The following is a 20,090-nucleotide window of genomic DNA, read 5'->3' as shown; positions in this document are numbered from 1 at the left end:
TTTCTGGTGAATGTGGATGGTTCTTTCACCAGGCTTTCTGGTATGAGAATATATAAATAACCTTTGTAGAACTAACAGATTTTAATATATAATAGACTAAGTTCCCTTAGAGACTAATGAGCAACAGTGATTTTAGCATTCAAATCAGAATTGCCTGGTGAGTATCGGTTCAATAATGTGCATTGTTTGTTAGTCAATCTTTACTTCAATCCTTAGTAACTTTAAACCAAGAAAAGGATTCTTCAAATGTTAGTATTTTCAGGTTAAAATATGGAAAACATAATCACTTTCAATCTATACTATAATAAAAAAGTTAGTGATAAAAGCATGCTAAGCCTCATAGTGCCAATATCTCCATCTGATGCTGCATGGGCACTGTATATGTAGAGTTATGTATGTGCTATATAAAGGGAGTAAAGAAACATCTTTTACTGATTTTATTTCAGGGTACCTCTGCTTATGGCAGTGCCCTCTGGTAGCAGAATACTGAGGTTGCCTCCCCACAAGTTCTACACTGATACAATGGGCCCTGTTGTAGGTGGACAAATCTCTCTCCATCAGTCTTACTCCCTCAAGTTAAAGGTCAGAGATCATGAGGCTGTCACCTGAGTTTCCCCCATCCTGGGTCAAGGGATGATTTAAGGCACTTATTACTCTCTGACCCCAAACAACATAGATGTATGTTTTAAAAGATTAGAACTATTATAAGAAAAGCACAAAATTAAATGCATTGTTAAAAACTAAGTTTGCTGATACATACAATTTAGTGTTAAAATAGAAAACATGATGGTCATCTACGTCCTTTCATGCAGAGGAAACTAGAACTATATATTATAGGCCATGCTGCCTAAAAGCCTATACAACAGCCTTTACTGAGGTTAAATTCCCAGCAGAACTTATAAAACTCTTAAGATTAAGTGAGGAGTAATATTGTGCCATAATAAAATCTCTCCTTTTGGATGAATGGGGGATTGTTTAGGTTTTACCCTAACACTTAAGTTTTTAACTAGTCTACTGTACATAGCCAAACTAATTTGGTGTACATACTATAGTAAGTTTTCCCTATATGAGATCATACTAAATTTAGCAAATGTCCATTTGTTTCTTAAATATGTAAATAGGCACTGCTAAAAATGTTTTCAAAGAGCAATTTTTTTCTTTCCTACAATAAAAAGGTCAACATTAACCAAGATTATCTGCTATACCACAAAAAATTCTAGGTTAATGAAGTACTGCTTTCTCCCTGTTGGAGAAGCAAAGTTGGCTGGAAGAAAACCCTATCACTTGCTGGCTTTGCTTCATTTGAGAGATGAAGACCAGCTCTCAATAACAGGTACTGAATAATTACAATAAAGGTTTTTAGATGACAGGTCATTTTATAACTTCATACAACAATTCAGTTACCCTAAAAGGCTTTCTTAGCTTAAGATAATCCTTGGGTATGACTTGTCTCTATGCCCTTTGTTGCTAAAGATTTATTTTAAACTAGGCTTAGTGGTATACTTTGGTAATTTCAGCTACTTGGGTGGCAGAGGCAAGAGGATTACAAACTTTAGGCTATCTCAGGCAGAGGGTGAGGCCTTATCTCAAAAAAACAGCATGCAAGCAAAAAAGGTCTGGGGCATATGAGCCCCTTGGTTTAAACCCAAGAACCAGAAAGAAAAACACAAAAAGTAACAGCAACAACAAAAAACTACCAACCAAACAAAAAGTAATGTTCTATGTAATTATTACTTTGACATTTACAATGTTGACAAGAACTGACTTGCAGCATCAGTCCACATAACTGTTGTTATTTTGTGTAGGCCCTCAAGCTTGAATTTAAGGCTGGGGTGCTATCCCTGAGCTTCATTTTACTCAATGGCTAGCACTCATCACCACAGCACCACTTTGGGCTTTTTCTGAGTACTTTATTGTTCCTGCCCAGGCTGGCTTTGAACCTCTGTCCTCAGATCTCAGCTACCTGAGTAGTTAGTATTACAAACATGAGCCCACCAGTGCCTGGCTGTGGACTTTTTATTTGCATTTCTAATGACAAAAATGTTTTCCAAGTTTGTTGTACAGTCTAAAATATATTTTTAAAGTTGGCAACTTAAAAATGTTAATACCAAGATGTATAGGACAGGCACCTTCAAAACACATTTGGAAGTAAAATACAAAGCTGAGTGAATGAGGTGGTCCACACCTATAATCCCAGCACCTGGGAGGCAGAGATGAGAAGACTCCAAGTTTGAGGCCAGTTTGCACTCCCACAATGAGACTCTTGAAAACATAACTACCTTCGTTATTACTCAAATACAGGGAATACTAAGCATAGCTGGTCTCTGTGTCAATTAGTCTCTGATACCAAATATATTATCTAACCTTCTGTTTCCTAAATAGGTAAGACTATGTCTCTAACTCAGTTTGGATTCTAGGGATAAACACAACTACAACTGTACACTGCCTCTATTCCTATTTCAAATATCAGTATACTGCCATTATAATATATGTCTGCTGTCTGACTCAGAATCATCTTGTTTCGAGATGATCAAATCCCTTCTATCTCATCTTCTATATTTCTATAACAAGAAATATCCTAGACATTATTAGCATCCATGTAGAAAATCAAAAATAAAAGAAAAAAAAGATAAAACTCACAACTAAAATGTAGATTTCATTACAAGTTACCAAAAATAGGCCAGGCTTGGTGGTATAAGCCTGTAATCCTAGTACTTGGGAGGTAGAGACAGGAAGCTCACCAGTTAAGGACAGTCGGGGCTACATGAAGTGTCCTGGCTTGGCCTGCATAGCAAGACCCTGGCTCAAATACACACTTAGGCTGGGGCTGTGTCTCTGGAAGAGTGCTCGCCCTGAACGAGCAAAGGCTGAAGTCCTTCTCTAGCACCTCTCCCAAACAAATACAAACAAACAGAGCTAATAGAAACAGCTGCATACTGACCCTACATTTTAAAAACTATTATGAACTATGAAGAACTATTATGAACATTTTGTTGGCAGAACATTCACTATTAGTATACATCTACATTATATGGCACTGGTTGGAAACCATGTCTGATTCTATATATTTCTCTATATAAAGATCAAGCCATTTACCTCCTTCATGGGAAGGTGGAAAGGGTATGTTTGGCTAAGTGCTATATTTACCTATTTATTTTATAAAAACTAATTCTTAAAAGATTCCTCAAAGGCCAGTGGTAGAGTGCTTGCCTAGCATGCAGGGAGCCCCGAGTTCAATTCCTCAGTACACAGAAAAGCCAGAAGCGGTACTGTGGCTAAAGTGGCAGAGCGCTAACCTTGAGCAAAAAGTGTCTAAGGACAGTGCCCATACCCTGAGTTCAATCCCAGGACTGGCAAAAAAAAAAAAAAAAAAGATTACTCAAGCTGTTACTTAGGTTAAGCTGATTGATAGTCCACAAAAAAGTAGATGCTGGGTCCTATAGTGTTATGCTGCAATCCTAGCTACTCATGAGGCTGAGATCCAGAGGAACACAGTTTGAAGCCAGAAAAAGGTCCACAAGACTCTATCCCCAATTAATCAGCAAAAAGCCAGATAGGAAGTATTGTTTAACCAGGTAAGCAACAAGCAAATGAGTAAGCATGAGGTTCTCAGTTCAATCTCAGTACTACAGATAATATGTTATTTAGAAGCATTTAAACCAGAAAAGTTTGATGCTATCAATTTGAGTGTCTTCCATTAGCACTTTAGGTTTGACATAGGCACTGCCTAGTAACCTTTACTTTTCATGATTTCAGCTGCAGCCAGCTGTGGTTCAGCGGAAGACACAAGCAAAGACTGTTACTTGTATTTTACAATATACAATATAACCATTACTTCTATAGATATAGGCAGAACATTTCTAAATAATAATAAAAAAATCTTACTACACTTTAACAAGGAGAAGGGAAGGGGACTCACTATAGCAGCGTCTCACAACTGCAGTCATGAAACTCTCATGTTTCATGAATGAACATACAAACACACACAAACCCTGAATTACCTCTATATTCTAGAATAAAAATATATACAGAAACCTAACACACATTATATCATTATAATACAAAATGGTGTGCCTGTAAGAGGTCACACCATTCTAATGCAATCTGACCTGTACATTTAGCATTGATTATGCCATTATAGGTTCTAATCTAATGATTATACATATGTTGTATACTTTACATCAACTTAGTTGTTCTACTGCTTAATTCCTATTGCACATTAAACTAGCTAATAAAAATTTGGTAATTTCCAATGGCATTAATTTGCAAAGCTACTTTTCTCCTCTACTTTAAAGATACAATAAACAATTTTTTTGCTATTTATCAGTATTTTACTTTGTAAGTGTTCCATTATTAAAATAGTTTTAGATACTGTATGAATGTAATCTCCTGGTTTTCAACTTTGGCCTTCTTGTCGTGTTCAGCTAACCACATAGTTTTTTTCTTGGGGTAATGTTTCAAAGGTAGTTTAGCATTTAGCACAAAGGGGTTATATTTGCTTGTTAGATTCTAACCTTTCTCCACACAAATTAGCTTGTCCTCTACGATTTTCTGTCAAAATACACTGCTCTGTCTTATGATAAATAGACTGATCAAGATGGTAGTCTTCCATTGGGTATGAAGTGACTAGTTTAAGCAGGATCACTGCTGCACTGTACTCAAACTGACATGTTGAATCTAAACCTCTTTGTACAACTACTTAAGAAAAAAAAAGTTTTTAAAAGAGGGATCACTGCTATGTTGAAAACAAAAAAGAATCCACTGAATTGTTAAAGCATATTTTAAAGGGTTCTGCATAGTGTCAGATCTAGGTTGCTCTGGCATTATTTATTACAAAAAATTCCATGTCAATTCCATATCATTGGAATGATTAAGGCACTTTAACAGTCATTCATTGCTAGATTATATAGATTAATAATAATCATATAGAAAAATGAAAAATTTCAATATCCCACTTAAACGTTATATTCTTTAGCAGGTTATTTGGTCAGAAAGGCTTAAGTCCTATGTGACTACCTATGGGCTCCTATGAATAGGTGTGCCACGTAGAAACAGGGATAGTGTAAGGAGAAGAGCCTTCTGTGGCATAGTGTTCAACCCACTGCCAAGGCAGCCCTTGATGACTCCTTACTTTTCTATATCAGTGGCAGCAGCTGGGCCCAGGCTGCTCTTCAGAATGTACCATCCTGCTGAGAACACTGCACTCGGAGTGAAGTCTACCTCAACACGGAACCAGACTCATTCTTGCTGGACAGGCAGGCAGATGGACTATAAACTCATCTATCAAGTATTCTTCGTGAGGCTAGTCAATTTCAAGCTGTTTCTCTGCTCAGCTGTGTACTATTTCACAGGTCCCTCGATTGGGCTCAACCAAGGAGAACTTTCTGCATTCTGTGTGCAGCAACGCAAGCTTCATCCTCGGAGACCGATTCGCTCTGGGATGTGGAGCTGTGCCAGGCAGAGCTGCAGGGAGAGGAGCACTCAGGAAGCACAAGTAGTGCGTGAGAGGGAGGCGGTACTTCCCACAGAAGTCCCCGAACTTAATCTGTCTGACGCAGCAGTCAAACTAGACTCCTCCACATTCTGGGTTTGGGCAACTGCTGGCTGAACTCAAGTATCTAAGAAGATTCTCAGGAAGATCACAGGGAGTGTAAGAAATATTTCCAATCTTAATGGTCCGTGCAGCCAGTTCCAGGAGAGTGGGAGGGTCACAGGTTAAATCCCTAACGAACCGAACCACCAATGGATTTCCTCGTAAACTCAGCTCCTCCAAGTGAATAAGGTGGAGGATCTCTCGAGGCAGGTATGTCAGTAAATTATTGGGAAGACTGAGGGAACCAAGGGAATGCAACTGTGAAAGCTGAGGAGGCACACTTTGGATTTTGTTGTCACATAATACTGAGTAGTTCAGAGAAGGCAGATTTGCTAATTCTGGTGGGATTTCTTTGATGAAGTTTCCTCCAAGATATAAACCCTCCAAACTCTGCAGGTTCTCCATCTCGGCCGGGATGCTCTGCAGCTGGTTGCCGCCCAGGCAGAGGGTGTGCAGCGCGCGCAGCTGCAGCAGCTCGGGCGGCAGCTCCTGGAAGCAGTTGCCCCTGAGGTTGAGCACCTGGAGGCTGGGACAGAGTGGGGAGCGCTCCAGGCCCTTGGGCAGCGCGCCGGGCCCGCCGAGCCGGTTGTTGTGCGCCGGCCAGCAGCGTGCGCAGGCCTCTCAGCACCAGCAGCTCCGGTCCCAGCACAGTCAGCGCATTGCTGCTCACATCCACCAGCTGCAGGTGCGGGAAGCCACTGCCCAGGGCCCGCGGCAGCAATGCCAGACAGTTGTGGGGCAGCAGCAGCCGCAGCAGCGCCTCCCGGGAGCCGCGGCTTCTCACTGCATGCCTCCAGTTCCTACTCCAGCATCTCAGTGGACAAGCTGAGGAGGGACCAGTTCAGCTCGGCCTCTCCGGCCGCGGCCACCGCCCCTCCGGCCTCCTCCATCCTGGAGGCCAGGCCAGGCCAGGCCCTACTTATTTTATAAAGACCAAACAATTGAACAAAGTATAGAAATGTTTCATGTTTGAAATTTGAGTTATAGTTATCACAATTTAAAGTCAAATTCAGATTGTACACATCAATTCTTTATCTCAAGAGCAAAATTTTTCATTCAATGAGAAAAAAAGTATAAATATACCTATCATCTCTAGGAAAAACAAGTACAAAATGTGTCACTTAAGGTCTGCTTCATTATCTTTAAACTAATTTGATTTCCTTTTTTTTGTAGGGCTAAGAACAAGGTGAAGCCTATAATCAGAATAAGCAAGAAGTGTGAGTCTCTTTTAGAAATACAAATAGTATCTGTCAGTGCCCTCACCCACCCAGCCACCCAGGGGTATCCCTCGATGCTCCCAAGAAACCCGACGGTGGAAGGGGAAGAGCACAGGACATTTTTAACCACAACACTTGCAAACCTTCAAGCCACCTGCCTTCCAAATCACAGAGAGTGCGTGCATCTATGTCATTCTCAATACTCAGGGCAGCCCTTTTACATCACCCACCTATCACCTAAAGATAAGTTACATAGAATGCATTCCCAATGATGAGGAGTTAGGAAATCATTCCTTCACTGGTCTGTATGAAATTGGTATTACTCATCATCATTCAATTATAACTAAAGATAACAAAAAACTCATAAGTAACATCCTCTGTGATTTGTATTAATTTCCAACTTTCTAGCCCACTGATTGAACATGTTTCAAGTCACCACTTCATTTCCTGCTGTGTGCACCTGGTGTGGTGTCTCACTTATGCTCATGCCAATCTAACACAAAGCCAAATAAACAGGTTATAGACCATAACCACTAACCAAGGCAATATGAATCAGCACAAGGATTCATTAAAAGAAATATGAACCCAGGAAACATACATCTAGAAGTTTTAATTTTTTTGTAGGTCTTAGGACTTGAACTTGAGGCCTGGGCACTGTTCCTGAGCTCTTTTGCTCAAGTCTACTACATTGAGCCACTTCTGGTTTTCTGGAAGTTCACTGGAAATAAGAGTCTGACAGACTTTTCTGCCTGGGCTGACGTTGAACTGCAATCCTCAGATCTCAACCACCTGAGAAGCTAGGATCCCAGGCTACCAGTACCCCACTTCTGGAATGTCTTAACTTGTGTGTTCCAATTACAAGGAGAAGATGTCATCCAGGACTTGAATTGCTAGCTTAACTGGTCTGTGCATACACAATGGTCCATCAGCTACTGGCTCTTTTCCATGCTCACTGGGGCATGGCGCTATCTGGCAGGGGTCTGTCAAAGCTCCAATAAAGAAACACTACAGGCATCACAGCCTCACAGACATCACTTCCTTATCTCTTTTCTATGATTTCTACATGAAGGCAAACCCCTAAAATTCAGTTTTCAAATAGAGCACAGATAAGGTTTTCGAGTTCTGTGTCAACTTTCATGCTTTAGCCTAAAACCAGGAGCATTACCTACAGGTCTATATGGCTTAATTAGAAGCCATCATAGATAAGCGAAGGTCATCTACAAACTAGTGTCCTGGAAGAAAAGTGAAATTATGGAATAGCAAACACAGGTGCTCGTTTCAACGTAGATGCTGCTAGCCCATTATGCAATGTGTTTATAGGAAGCAAAGCCATTCCTGGGATCATTCTTTGCATTGCATTTCGAATGGCCTGTGTCCATGGATCCTGGTGGAAAGCAGCTTCTTGGACAATGCAACCACAGGAAGCTAAGCATAAACACCTGTATTTGCCTTCCCCACTTATCTAATAAATGAGTTTCACCATTCATATCACCCACAGGTTCAAGTATCCTTTACTCAAAATGAAAATCCCCTTAAAATTCAGTGCTCACAAATGTGCCATGTGATTGTGGTAAGACACTATTATTTTCATGATTTATCAACTATTTTGTTGGCTTTTGTTTTTCACTTTCAGTGTTTAGCGGGTTAATTCTAGCTAAGAATTTCGTGGACTTTTCTTCCCGAGCTTGTTTGAAGTGGTCATCTTCACACCCCAGCTTCTAGAGTTGTGGGGATTATAGGCAGAAGCCATGGCCCCTGACTGAGATTCAGGTCAGATAGGAATGTATTTTGTTTCTGATTTGAAAGAGCCAAAATACCGGTATTTCTGCTTTCTTGAAGTAATAGTTTTGACTCTTCACACACCACTTGCCAACTTTGTTTCCTCACATTTATCTCTCAGAGGTACACAGAGCATAAGTGTGTGCCCTTCCTTCTGTCCTCCACATCAGACACACAGAAACTTCATCCAGTGTCATGTCACAGAGCAATCTATCACTTTTCACTGCAAAAGTAGAAAAGATCTGAGGATCAAGTTTCTAAGCCAGCCCAGTTAAGAAAGTCCCTGAGACTCTTATCTTCAATTAACCACCAAAAAAATGTCAGAAGTGACACTGTGGCTAAGTAGTAGAGCACTAGCCTAGAGCAAAAAAGCTTAGGGAGCTGGGGTGGTGGCTCACGCCTATAATCCTAACTATTCAGGAGGTTGAGATGTAAGGATCATGGTTCAAAGCCAGTCCAGGCACTAAAAAGTCTGTGAGACGCTTATCTCCGATTAACAACCAGAAAACCAGAAGTGGCACTGTGGCTCAAGGAGTAAGGTGGTAGCCTTGAGCTGAAGAGCTCAGGGGCATAACCCAAGGTCAGAGTTCAAGCCCCATAACCAACAACAACAAAAAAGCTCAGGGACAATGCCCAAACCCTCAAGCCAGCCACAGTTCTGGCACATGAACACACACATACAATTTGAAAACCACTTGTCAAGAAAAACATGCAAAATAATAATTACTAATAAAAATACATTTCAGACAGGAGAGTGCACTCAACCTAGAGAAAAAAAGTCAGACTCAGATTTAGTCCTTTGGTTCTTACTTCACTGTGGTTCAAATGGGTAACTGATTAAAACTGTTTCCGTAGTGATTGACAGAGCATGATTTAAGGCGGGAACACCAAATCACAGTAAACATCTCAAGTCACTCCATGCCTGAGTTCATGGAAACATGCAGACATCTGCTGCCCTCCACCTCAGCCCAGCCTGTGACCATGTTTCCACAACTGAAGTTGCGTGTTCTGTGATGTTTTACACAACCTGTAATATGTCTCATGTGGTTGGCGTTAGTGACCAGGATTAGCCCTTGCCTAGGCTACCACACATACATGTAGAAATGATTCAAGAATAATCCCTTTTCTCCTCATGTTAACAAGCAGCTGGGTGCTGGTGGCTCACCTGCAAGATCTTAGCTACTCAGGATGCTGTGACCTGAGGGTGATGATTTAAAGCCAGCCCACATCAGAGAGTCTATGAGACCTTTATCTCCAATTCACAAAACTGAATGTCTGTGTATCATCTTCAGAATGAAAAGTGTCCAGCCTCCTCTAATGCACTGACAGCACAAGATGGGTGCAATGAGAATATAGTAAGGTGGGCAAGAGAGTGGCTTAAGTGGGATAAAGCATGGCTCCACTCTGTGCCTTAGGCCAAAGGTCATAAGAAGAAATGGCTGAATTTAACGTTCACAAGGAGTAACCCCAAACCCTCTTTCCTGTCAGATGCCCTTGGGGGAAACACCAGCTTTTCTCAACACACAACTTGAGATGGACTGGAAGAAATATACAGAAATATTGGTGTTTAAGTTTTGAGATGTGTGTGGGCCTGGCACTTCATTCCTCTTTCCATAAAATAAAGGATACTCTCTCATTTCTCAACTATACTATTGTAGGTAAAATTGATTGGTTTTGATACAGAGGAAATTCTCTGGTATTCACAGCATTACATTTGATCACAACTATATTGCACATTCCCCCAGAGGACGGGTCTTTAGACAGGGACTTTCACAGTCTTGGCTCAAAGTCATGATCATGGGAGATGTGGTGAGAAGACATGACCATTTTCTAATGTCTGGTGAATTGTGTCTTCCATGGTATTGCCTTCCCAAATGTTTCTCTTTAGGAAAAAAGCAAACTTCTTATATCACCCCACAGGAAGAGCAGTGTCCAAAATAGGAAGAAGGAAGCAAAAGTCAGCCACAGTTCAGCATGTGTGCTTTTGAATTGATTCACATAGATTGCAAGTGACATTCCCGTCATATAGATCAGAATGAGCAGGAAGAGAAACTTCAACCACAAACTGGACAAAAATTCAGTTGACAAAGGGACAATCTGTGAATTCATCTCTGTCCACAAGATACACTCTGTGCCAAAGAGTTGGTATGTGTGGCAAATTTTTCTCGTGTGTTTGAGAATGAACACACACGCACAGACAAACAAACAGAAACCCTGACATGAAAGCAGGCACTGATATTTAGTGAGGACATGAAATCGTCCACTGTCATCAGAGAAGAATTGATTTTCCTTTGGTTTTGGAAGTCGATTATGGATGAACTGAAAAGTCTAGTGCAAATATTAGTTGGAAGTATCATTAGTTCAAGGTTTTTAGTAACACCTGAAAAATCTTGAACTAGAGAGCAAGCTATGAGGTGAGGGTAGCAAGGAAAGGTACCTTCTAGAGATGAGACATGGAAAAAGGGAGCTGTCTTGGTTTTCTTTTCTTTTTCTTTTTTGTTGGTCTTTTGGCCTGAATTCTGGACCTGGGTGCTATCCCTGAGCTCTTCAGCTCAAGGTTACCACCCTATCCCTGGGCCTGGGCAATGACCCTGAGCTCTTCAGCGCAAGAGTCCTGCCCTGTCACTGAGCCACAGCCCCACTGCCCATTTTTTTTTTCTAGTGATTAAGTGGAGATAAGAGTCTCATGGTATTTAGTGCCTGGGCTAGCTTTGATCCATGAGTCTCAGATCTCAGCCTCCTGACTAGCTGGGATTTTAGGCATGAGCCAGTCTGTCCCACTACTCCAGAAGATGGAAGCAGCTTTGGTTGTAACAAGTCATGCAATAATGAACACTGCAGTTAAGTAAACTCTAGCCATTGTTGTAGATACTTACCAATAGTTTCTTAATTTCATCCCCCACCATCCTCTCCAAATGGGTACAAGAGTAGAATTTCCTTATGCTGTGAAAGAGAAATGTAAATAAAATAAACACACACATGAAGAAAGTGAAACTGTCCTTAGAAATTTTGTTTCAAGGAAGCATTCATCTCCTAAAGAAAAATAAATACACGTGGTAAATGAGCACAATGTCTTAGATGTAGGAGGCCAACATGATTCTGAGCTTTACATCCTATTCAACCATGGACATAGTTATCAAGGGTGTGGTTTCAGTTAATGTTCCACACATCCACGTGCAAAGTGGAGGTTCGGCCGGTCCTGGTGCCACGAAGAGGTCGTGGACTGTTCAGAGGGGAAACCCAGTGGGAGGTTAGGTGACTAGGTCGGCGGAGGAGGATGGAGGGGACAGGCAGGAGGGCTGGGGAGGACGGGACAGGGCTCACCTCCTCTCCAGTCTATTCCCCATCCTAGCCCAGGAGGACCCGCGTGGACGGCTCCAGAGGGAGGAAGGGGAGTCCAGGGCGGTGAGGACCCGCGCTGTCAGCCATTGAGTCACTGGACCTGCGGAGCCGTTATTTCTGGGTCCTCAGCGGAAGGGGCGGGGAGATCCGGGAGGAGCAGAGTGGACTTCCGGGGTGGGTCCTCCAGGGTCCAGGCCAATCTATTCTCTACCAATTTTGTTTGTATTGGCTACCATCTCTAAGGGGGAGACCAAGATGCTGTTGTCATCTGTGTTTTGTGGAATAAGGAAGTGGTTTTTATATAAATGGCTATAAGGAACAGGAGGGATGATGACATTGCTTTCATTCCGGATCCAGCTAATTCTGTCCATCCAGTTGTATTGCTGTTTCTTCTGGGTGAAGAGATTGCAAATGGGTCACTCTTTGGAGGGAACATTGCCCTCTCATCATTTTCTTTTTTTTTTTTTGTGAGGAAGCATTATCTTTTAATTTCTACAAGGCCTCCGGGCCCTCTCCCCTTTCAGGGCTCAGGGAAGGAGGAGTTGGTACAAAGAGAGAATTTACCAGTATGCACAAGAAAAGATTTTCTCCACGTTTGGAACAAAATCATCTTAAGTAAAACAGGATGTTATAAAATAGGTCCCCCCACCCCCCAATTCACTTTGTGTATAAAGAAGCACAGGACAGCATCTTTCTTTTATTTAAAAAAGAAGTTCAGAGTAAGAGAGCCTCTTGAGGAAGAACAGCCATTCCTGTGGTTGGCGTCAGAAAACGCGAAGGGAAAGCTGCAGGACGGGTCACGAGTGCCCAGAAGCACACAGGCAGTTTCGTGGACTTCTTCACTGGTTTAGGGCAAAGCACTGCCTGGGGTGCAGAATTCCACACCACTGCTGCAGCCCCCCCTCATTCACCGATCCCCTCCCCATGTGCGGGGGCCTTTTCAGTGGAGACGTGACCACTGGAGCCGATCACGTCATGCAAGCCCTGGGAGGAGGCTGAGATGTGAGGCTTGAGAGTGAAGGCCAAGCCGGGGCAGAGGAAGTCCTGGAGCCTGTTGTCTTCAATAAACAGTAGGACATGGACTCGAGTGAAAAATAAAGTGAAGTGGCAAAGTGCCTAGGCCCTGAGTTCAAGCCACAGTTGTAGAATCAAAACCAAAACCCACCCAGAGCAAACCAAAAGGCAGATGGCAGAGTTGAGACCATTCAGGGTCGCTGCATGCCCCTTTGTGGAGGGCACGGGCTGGAGGAGGGGCACTGTTCTGCGAGGTGGGCTGGGTTGGCACTGAGGCGATTAAGTACACTTGGGGAAGAACTCAAAAGACGCAAAGACTTGAGAAAGGAGAAGTGCCACGAGTGTTTCTGACAGGTCGGAGGATGGATGGAGCTGGCGCCACACACCCCGGTCTCAGTCCTGGGCCGACTCATCAGGCAGGGCATCAGTGTGTCACGGCACGGCGGGGACGCAGTGCCCGGTGGTGGTTGTGATTCATCAGAAGCACGAGTAGAGGAAGTCTGTGGAGTCAGTGCAGGTGCACTAAGAGGGGAGGAGAGGGTGGATGGGTGGTGTGGGGATCCCTCTTCTACCCCATCCTCAGGCGCAGAAGGGAAAGATACGGGGTACACGGCCAGAACCCCAAACCGTGAACAGGAGAGATTTCTTTCCCTTCCCAATTGCAAGGACTCTGTGCAACGAGCCACGGTCTTCTCTGCAAGGTTACCAAGGAATACTTCAAAGACTCAACTTCCATTGTCGCCTGTTGCAGAATGTGGCATTAAAAAAAAAAAGAAAAAGAAAAAGTGTTCCGGGACAGCTGTTTGTGTGTTGGGTTCTTCTAGGCCAAGGATAAAGGAACGCGGACACCCAGCCACCAATCCGCCTTCTGAAACTCTCAAGATTTAAACACAACAACAGACGGCGGTGGCGGCTCTGGAATTTTAAAGTTACCAGATATTTACAATGAAGGGTAAAGGTGTTTTTTGGGTGTGTGTGTGTAAAGCCACTTTCAACTATATCGGCTGCTTTTGCTGGCACTCCGGTGACGTGAGTAGCTGCGGTCGCTTCTGCTGTCAGAACCGTAGGATCGGTGACTCCTGGACCTCCAGTGGCGCCTGCCTCCGCGGTAATGGCGGCGGCCATGGCGGCGGCTGGGGCTGCGGCTGCGGCTGCGGCTGCGGCTGTAGTAGCTGTCGTATGAGTAAGACCTGGAGCGGCTGCGGGCACTGGAAGAGCTGCTCTCAGGCTCCTGCTGGATGTCCTGTGACTCTTGTAACTGCAGTAGGAGCTGCTCCGGCTGCGGGTTCGACCTCTGCCATACCGGCCCGGCTCCGGCTCCTTGAGTAGCTCCTCGACCGGTAGGAGGACGTGGAGCTCCTGGAGGGGCTTCTGGAGCGGCTGTAGGAGGCGGAGCGCGCCCTGCGCCAGGCCTTGGGGGCGGACTCGCTGCGGGAGCGGCTGGGGCTCAGGGACGGGCGAGCGCCTTCGCAGCCGGGCTTCGGCTCCTAGCTCGAGCTCTCCCGGTTCCGGGGCCGCCGGGAACATTGCCCTCTCATCATTTTCTTTATTCTTCTATCCTTACCACAGGTGTGTGTGTGTGTGTGTGTGTGTGTGCGCGCGCGTGTGTGTGTGTGTGTGTGTGTGTGTGTGTCTGTCTATGAGTGTACCCCTGAAAGGATTCATATAGATGCCTTATATCTGTCTTAGACTTCCATTTCTGTTTGACACTTCTACCTAGAGTCACCATCATCTGCCTTGTGGCAAGAAGTGATGCAGACATAGACACATGCCCACTGTAGTACTTCTTGCTGTGCTGGTTCTGCCACTTAAATAGGAGAAAAGGCCTTGAACCTTTATGCTCAAGCCTGCTAATCCAACACATTGGCCATGAATCAAATTTCCTACTTCTTGCTGATTAATTGCAGATGAGACTCTCATAGGCTTTGCTGCCTAGGTTTCTTGGGCTATTCAAAATTCTCTTTGCAGGGCTGGGAGTTTGGCTTAGTGGTAGAGTGCTTGTCTGGCACGTAGGAAGACACGGGTTCCATTCCTCACTACCACATACACTTAAAGCTGGAAGTGGTGCTTTGGCTCAGGTGGCTGAGCAATAGCCTTGAGCAACATCCTGACTGCATCACCCCCCCGGGTGATGGGCCTCCCTGATGTCTGAGAGTCAGGGGTAGGGACCTGGATGGTAGGTTACTGGACCTGTCAGTCTTGTGTCTTCAACTTGGGACTCTCTAGGTTCCTGTGACCTTGTCCTCTGACCTGAACCTGATTCATGATCAGACAGCCCAGCAGCCATTAAACCAGGCCTCATGAACAGTACCCCATCTCTTGGCTCTCCTCAAATCATCAAGGTGTCCCACTTCAGCTCTCTACTGGATTGATGGACGTTGTTGCTATTGGTTTTCTGCTCATTCTTTCCTTTTTACTCTTTTTTTTTAGTAGGTTGATATTATAACATTTATTAAAATAATGCTATGGGTTAATAGAAACAGCAAAGAACCAAAGAATTAAAATGCAAGCTATGTAAAATCCCAACTAAAACCCAAAAGTGTCTAATGTATTCATTCATTAGCTAACCAAAAGCCCAAGAAAGACAAGACACCCAATCTAATAAAGTACTGCAAAACAATTGGCAATTTTCAGTTATCAAAATTGTGGATTTTGCATTTGTATCCTTTTCTCAATCAAGAAAAAAATTCTTTTTGAATGTTATATAACATACATATAAAACAAGACAGAAAAATACATTATAAACTTGTAACAATGGCTGTAAATACATTATCTTACATGTTTCTCATAGGCAATAGGTTGGTTATGGTACATACATAGCATGAAACTACTAAGATAATAAAGAATAGACCAAAAATACATGTCAGCTGTACGGTAACATACAAGCGACACTCCCATCTACCCACACAAAAAAATTACATAATACTGTCAGAAAAAGTCTTAAAAACTACATACTTTAATAAGAAATAAATTCAATAAAGAATGATAATACTGAGAACCAAGGCATTCAGAGATTTCAAAAGTCATGCTTTTTTTCAGTTGATCCAAAATTTTGTCAACTAAGTTTTCAAAAGTTTGTTCAGAGCCAACATCACTCATAAATGTCACACATTTATTGTTTCATACATTTACTTTCTTCCCCATAAAAGACCTTTGATAAACATCTAAAATGTCCAGGTATAACACAGTTGAGGTGAAACTGAATCAAATACTGGTATTATTTTGTTACTATCGCCTCAAGTGTTTGAGTGTCGCAAATTTATTTAACCAACCAAACAAAATAAAAACCAAAATGGCACAGCATATGTTGTAAATAAATCAAAACAACTACATGTGTAACAGAAAGACAAAGCCGTGGCACATTAAACCAAAGCTAGCTGAGTTCGAAGCAATGTCTATCGCATAGTAAATAAACTGAAAACGGTTCCAAGTGAGACAAGATGATCGAGGTCACCTTGAAGGTGCCCACTAGGCTTCCTGCTGACCTTGACTGTGGAGCTGAGAAGGTACAGAAGAGGGCCGAGCTGATGAGCTAAGGGTCCACCGTCACTTGAGATTTGCCACATCTGGTACTGAGTGGTTCATGGTTATTTACTCAAGTGTTTAGATGAAGGCTTTGCACACAAATCACTTCAACTACAAAATGGTTTGAACTTCACAAGAAATTGGAAGCTCAAACTGAAATTCAGTTCCATATTTCTATGCACAATGATGCTAGTTTTTCACATTCTTTGAAAGTTTAAAAAACAGGGAAGGGCAAAAATGTGTGTGTAGGGGTGACTACTAAAGCCAGCAAAGTGATGGACAAGTTATCTGGTAGGAGATAAAGACTGATTAAATGTGGATCACTTAGAAACATTTTCAGAATGAAAATCACAAAGGATCATTTCTGTGACGAAGTCTGCTAGGTATACTATTATCTCCAATTAATAAGAGGAAAAAAAAGAATCCCAGATATCCCCTCTTCTCTGAAGAAAATAAAGCTCTAATTTTGCCTGTAAAATGATGTGCAGATCTCACATAATTTTTCTCTTAGAATCCTCTGGGCTAATAGTACAGACTATAATAACCCAAAGTACTCAATTACGATTTTTAAAAGAATGACATTTTAAAACTTACTAGTCAAACCTAAGGAAAGGTATGAATTTTTTTCACAGTATCAGATTCGGCAAATTTGCATCCAGGTAACGTGGCACAAATCGTAGAATTCAAAGCATCAACTCTCACCTTCCCTCCTATCTTCGTTCACATACTGGGCGACTGAGTAGCATGCATTCACTTTTACTCTGAGGGAGGAGCTGATCTTACAAGACACTTGACTAAATGACCATGAAGGAAAATAAGGCACTTTCTTTTCTTTAGACTTATTCCAATACTTAAAAAATAAAAAAGAAAGACAAAAAGGCTCTTTTGGTCTTTTGTTTCTTGACAAAAAAATTAGTTAATGAAATAAAGGGTTTCTTTGTTCTTTTTTCTTTTTTTAATAACACTTGAAAGTATAAAATGCTACATTTCCAAAAATACATATATTTTTTTCCTCCACCAGCACCCTTGTATAGTAAAAGTATCTACTTTTGTTCATTTGTTTCAATGCACTACACTTTATCTACAATTTCATTACATGTATACAGCAAATAGGCAAGCATGGCTTTTACATCCTTAATGATTTTTTTTCTATACAGGGAAGTTTAAAAAAAATATTTGAACAGTTTGCCCAGTAATGTGACACATAATGCATGTACCTTGTTCTCAAATATTTTTTAAGGAGGTGTAAGATAATGGTTCAATAATTTTAACTCGGTCATCTTTTTAAAAATAGTGTTGCAGTTTTGTTGTTTGTATTACTTTTCAAAACTCGATAAGTTTTTGTCCCATGGCACAATTTCTTCTAATACTTCAAATTTAGGCAGGCAATATAAAAAAAGGCTGCAACTCTGCCCCCTTGCAGGGCATGGTAGTGACTCAACAGCACCTCAAGTTTTGACTACTGTGTGAAACCACTTCACCAATGACAACCCTGAGCAAAGGTTCATGCATGATGCACCACCACACAGAACATTCAGAGAGCATTGACTTGGACACAAGAAGACAAAGAAGCTGTCAGGCCACAGGGCCACAGGGCGTGCTTGGAGGGCCTGAGGGGCCAGGCGGTTGGGATGGCCTGGGGGCCGGGGCAGGGAGGGCTCTGCAGGCTTGGAGCCAGGCTTCTTCCCTGGAGGGCTCGGGGTGGGGCGGGGCGGGGTGGGGCGTCCGCCTAGGCCCGGGCACCAGGGGTCGGGCACCCGGGGACCTGGGTCGGGCACACAGGGACCGGGGTCGTCCCCCGTCCTCAGCAGCCCCCCACCCCCTCCCCGGCCCCGGGCCCCGGCCCTGCCTCCCCCCCCCACGCCTCCCATGAAAACCCAGCTGCGCGTCCCCCGTGGAGGGCGGCGCCCATGTCGGCTCTGGGGAGCATGGGGGTCAGGGACAGCCAGGCAGGCACGGAGCCCAGCGCGGGCGCGGGGCCTGCAGCTGGCATCCCTGGAGCCATGCCCTGCAAGAGCACCAAGTGGCTGCAGGAGGAGCTGGAGGCGCGCAGCGGGGCCTTGCTATTGCCCTTTGGTTAATCTCTTATTGTTACATTATCCCACTTTGGTACCTGGTGAATTATAAAGATGTTTACTCGTTTCTTTGAAATAGGAGGGGAAAAATGAAGTGAGGAGGTGTGGGAGGGAAATGGGGACAAAAACATAAGAAAGGATATCAGTGTGTGAGAAGTAAAGCACCTTCCATCTGGCGAATATAACTGTAACCCCTCTATACAATGAAATAAAAATAAATATAAAATAAAAAATACGTTTTCCTAAAGAACAAAGCATAAAAATCTACATCATATAAGGTATGGTGGGACAACACTGAAGTAAGTCAGTCTATATCAATGGAACACCAAGTCTCCCTCATTTGTAATAATCAGTAGAAACCTTGGGCTCTCCTAGCAGAGATTTACCATAGAACAAAATCTAGAGACATTAGACCAAATAGTATGACACTAAATGCAAGGACCTCCAGGAGAAGGAAACAAAAGCCATATAATGAGTGACTGTTATCCTTAATGTACTATGTTCTCTCTCATCTCTTTTGCCATCCCTTGGTTATCTCATATTGTTACAATATTTCACCTTGTTATGTGATATATTTTATATGTGCTTAATTGGATAGGGAAGGAGGGAAGTCAAGATAAGCGGGGGGGGGGGAGAGTGGGAGGGAAATGGGGACCATGTCATAAGGAAGGGTATCCATGTTTGTGAAGTTATGTACCTTCTATCTGGTGACTATAACGTAACCCTTCTATTAATCACAATAAAAAATGAAAAAATAGCCTGTATCTGTCGATTAAGTCCATTTGGTTCATAGTGCCATTCAATTCTGATGTTTCTTGGTTCATGTTTTGAGTCCAGGAGTGGTCTGGGTATCCTGCCTGTTGGAGACTGAGGCATCACCACACCCAACTAACACTAGGTTGGACTCCATCTGCACTAGCAAATGCAGTGCTGTTTGCTTCATTAGTTTAGATGCACCAACATGAGAGCTACATGTGTAAAAATTGTTAACACTTCTTAAGAGATCATTTTCTTTATTAATCTGAAATGATGTTCCCATGTTTCTTTCAGTTTGTCTCTTGTAATTTTCATATTCCTTGTGTGTATGTTCAGTGCTTGAAATATAGAGTATCTAGTCTTTGTTTTTTCTGATCTTGTCTGATTGGGATCCTGAAGGCCTCCTGTAGGCATCTCAATGGAAAACTCACTTCACCTGGAGAGTCAGATACCTGTCCCCAAACAATTGAGAACACCCACTGAAAAGGAAAAACGGTTTATATTGCCTCATGGTTCGGGTCAATGTATCTGTTGGCTATATTGCTTTGTGCACAGTACATCAAGATAGCACCATGTAGTTGAAGAGGAGGCCTATGGTATATTTTATATACTTTACTTGTTTAATTGAAATAGAGAAGGAATGGGGAAACACAAATGATTGAGTAGAGGTTGCGGGAAGAAAAATGAGAAAACAACATAGGAAGGGGAATCAGTGTTCAAGAAGTTATGTACCCAATGTGTGAAGAATGTAACTGTAATCCCCCATCCATCTCCCTGACATTAGAATAC

General features: G+C 42.8%; 1 protein-coding gene and 2 pseudogenes across 1 annotated transcript in view; all 3 read right to left on the bottom strand.

The window, feature by feature from the left end:
- The window catches only part of LOC150049955 (proteasomal ubiquitin receptor ADRM1 pseudogene), a 166,359-nt pseudogene that overhangs the window by 105,953 nt on the left and 40,316 nt on the right, over window positions 1-20,090 (bottom strand).
- Window positions 1-20,090, bottom strand: part of LOC150049956 (uncharacterized) — a 110,682-nt gene that overhangs the window by 55,335 nt on the left and 35,257 nt on the right. The window lies entirely within an intron of this gene.
- LOC150049959 (leucine-rich repeat-containing protein 58 pseudogene) lies at window positions 5,330-6,483 on the bottom strand (annotated as a pseudogene).

Source organism: Megascapheus bottae, chromosome 19 (genome assembly GCF_031878675.1).
Source record: "Megascapheus bottae isolate mThoBot1 chromosome 19, mThoBot2.hap1, whole genome shotgun sequence".
NCBI lineage: Eukaryota > Metazoa > Chordata > Mammalia > Rodentia > Geomyidae > Megascapheus > Megascapheus bottae.
This window is presented reverse-complemented; position numbering and strand designations above follow the sequence as displayed.